This window comes from Acanthochromis polyacanthus, chromosome 10 (genome assembly GCF_021347895.1).
Source record: "Acanthochromis polyacanthus isolate Apoly-LR-REF ecotype Palm Island chromosome 10, KAUST_Apoly_ChrSc, whole genome shotgun sequence".
Taxonomy (NCBI): Eukaryota; Metazoa; Chordata; class Actinopteri; family Pomacentridae; genus Acanthochromis; species Acanthochromis polyacanthus.
Window position 1 is genome coordinate 39,832,260 of NC_067122.1, and position 3,513 is coordinate 39,835,772.

Here is a 3,513-nt window from a genome sequence, read left to right on the forward strand (position 1 = left end):
TCACCACCTTGTTTGACAGTGGGGATGGTGTGTTCAGAGTGATGTGCAGTGTTAGTTTTCCGCCACACATAGTGTTTTGCATTTAGGCCATGAAGTTCCATTTTGGTCTCATCTGACCAGAGCACCTTCTTCCATGTTTGCTGTGTCCCTTATATGGCTTCTGGCAAACTGCAAACAATGGCTTTCTTCTTGCCACTCTTCCATAAAGGCCAGATTTGTGCAGTACACGACTAATAGTTGTCCTGTGGACAGATTCCCCCACCTGAGCCGTGGATCTCTGCAGTTCATCCAGAGTCACCATGGGTCTCATGGCTGCATTTCTGATCAGTGCTCTCCTTGTCCGGCCTGTAAATTTAAGTGGACAACCGTGTCTTGGTAGATTTTCAGTTGTACCATACTATTTCCATTTCTGGATGATGGACTGAACAGTGCTCCGTGAGATGTTCAAAGCTTGGGAAATCTTTTGTAGCCTAACCCTGCTTTAAATTTCTCCACAACTTTATCCCTGGCCTGTCTGGTGTGTTCCTTGGACTTCATGATGCTGTTTGCTCCCCAATATTCTCTTAACAAGCCAATGAGGCCGTCAAAGAACAGCGCCCAGATAGCAAACTATGGGTGAATCAATGTTGAATCTATGTTGAGACCTAACGTCGAAATTATACAGAAAGCGCAAGGTTGATAAAATGTTGAGTCAACGTTTGCTTACATAGATTACATGTTTGCAAACATAGATTCAATATTAATTAAACATTGACCTGTCAAACATTTTAATTAAACCAAAATACAATGTAGATTCAATGGCATCTTTTAAACACAAACTTCAATGTTGACAAAATGTTGTTGAATCAACGTTGATCCAACCATCAGTCTTCAACCGTAACCACAATTCAACCTTCTTAACCCTAATTCAACATTGATTTAACATCTTTTGCTATCTGGGTAAAGTGTGATTTATGGTTGAAAAGCAAACGTTGACTCAACATTTTATCAACCTTGCGCTTTCTGTATAATTTCTACGTTAGGTCTCAACATAGATTCAACATTGATTCACCCATAGTTTGCTATCTGGGGCTGTATTTGTACTGAGATTAAATTACACACAGGTGGACTCTATTTAGTCATTAGATCAACATTCGATCATTCAGCAATCATCAGGCAACTTCTAAAGGCAATTGGTTGCACTCAGAGAAAAGGGGGCTGAATACTTTTGCACACCAAACCTTTCAGTTTTTCATTTGTAAAAAAAAAAAAAAAAAAAAAAAATTAAAATCATGTATAATTTTCTTTCTACTCCACAATTACATACCACTTTGTGTTGATCTTTCACATAAAATTGTGGTCGTAACATTACACAACGTGGAAAAGTTCAAGGGGTATGAATACTTATGCAAGGCACTGGAGTGTTCAGTTAAATGCAAAAACCTGCAATGAAAAAGAAAATGTGAAAGGGTTTTCTTTTTTTTCCCTCAGGATCACATCATGGGGGTCAGCCATGTCTCCATGAGACAGATGATGTTGTAGTCTCCTGTGTCCCTCTGGTCCAGCTTGTTGCTAGACATTAGCAAGCAGGATGCTAGGTAGTGCCGATCAGTGTGCTCATAGCCTCAGTTTGTTCCTGATGCCGACTTGTTTCCCCTGGGGTCTGTTATGCTGCCGGTGTCCGTTGTTGTTTATGTTTGAGAGTCCCCACAGGATATTGCTGGGCCAGGATGCATTGGTAGTAAAAGTCCGAGAATATGGTGATAAACCAGTATTCACCAGTGTGTCTCTGTTGTATCTGATTTGACCTGAACACATGGTGAAGACTGTGCAAAAAGTTACATAAAAAGTTAAAAATAATAACAAAAAAAGTTGCAGCAGTGCTGGAGCAGACTGGCTGCCACACCCACCAGCGTCATCTTGTGCTTTTTTTTCTTTTTTTAAATAATTATTTTGCATGGAACGTGTGTCCCACAACATACATGCAACCCTGTCAGCATAACCTTTTTAGCATGGTATAAGAAGAACAACACCGTGAATCACATAAAATGCTGGATTTGACATCATCAAACAGTTTTCCAAAAGAATAGGTAGAAAAGCTATGAAGTTAAGTCCTCTCTTCTGTTCTTCATATTTTTACAACATTGTCAGTCTTGACTGAATGTCTCTCTACCTCATGCAACCCTGTTATGCATATTATCAGGAAAAGACCATTTTTTAAAAAACTTTTTTCTTTACTGTTTTCCATCAGTAAGTTTGTCCTCTTGGTCAGCAGTAACAACTAGCTAAATATCTAGCTTCTCTCCTGAGAAAATGCTAACATTAGCATGGATTAGCAACCCTGTTACTGCGATCAGAGTCAGGTTAACCATCAAAAAATAAAACATGTAATGAAAATGGTACCATTGCTGTATAAGCTGAGCCAATCAAGCCTTTGACAGTTTATTATCTATTATTGATGAACATGCAGCAGAAAATTATAAAAGAGAAGGTTTATTTTTCAAAAACGTTGAAGCGCAAATGTCCTCCAGTTCTGGAATGACCCACAACACGTCCTCCCCAGCTAGCTAAAATGGTTCAATAATGACCCAAATCTGGTAAGCTAAATTGGCCTGACTGCAGTTGCCGGTCTCAAATATGAAGAAGGCCACAGAACTGGATCGAGTACACTGGCCCGAGTCTGGCTGCTGACACTGAGCCACAATTACACCGACCAAAATGGCACACCTAACCAATCATGGCCTGAGTCTGGGCACCAACACCTGGCCATGATCTTTCCAACACAACTACCAGAACCCACCCATATATAAGCCAACAGACAAAATGTTAGCCATGCTACTGTGAGCACGTTAGCATGCTGATAGTGTTTATCTCAAGGTACCATTGTGCCAGAGTATAACCTTCCTGCCTGGTTTCTGGTTGTGTGTTTGCCTTAACAGAACATTTCCTGCATAAAGGCAACCCAAAGTGCATTTATACTCCTCTAGTTTATTTATAAATTGATTTTATTCAGTTTATCATGTGTGACAGCAGCAAATGTGTGTTGAGATCCAAGTGCAGCCAAAACATGAGTGTTGCACCTGAACTCATCCTGTGTAGATAAACAGCAGCAGCTTCAGTCCTTCATCACTTAGTTTCTTGCTGACTGCTCAGTCCGTGAACTGACTGTATACAACCAAACAAAACATAGGACACAAGCTTACTCAAGTAATTTAACCAGACAATTGCAGAAATCAGTTTCCTGTTCCCTTTCTTTCTTTCTTTCTTTCTTTGCTTATTTCCTTGTTATTTCCTTCTGATCAACACCGCTCACCACATTTCTAATAAATAATCTGCACACCTAAAGTACTGTGAACACTTTATTGTGTTGCAGAAAACAGTGCAGATTTTGCTGGTGATGCATTATGACTTGACTACCAAAACAAAGCATGACTTCTATTTTTTTTTACTGATATAAATGAATTGTAACTTTATTCTTTTCACTAAGAAAATGAAGAAGACAAACTATCTCTGGGAGGTAAAAATTGGCATTTG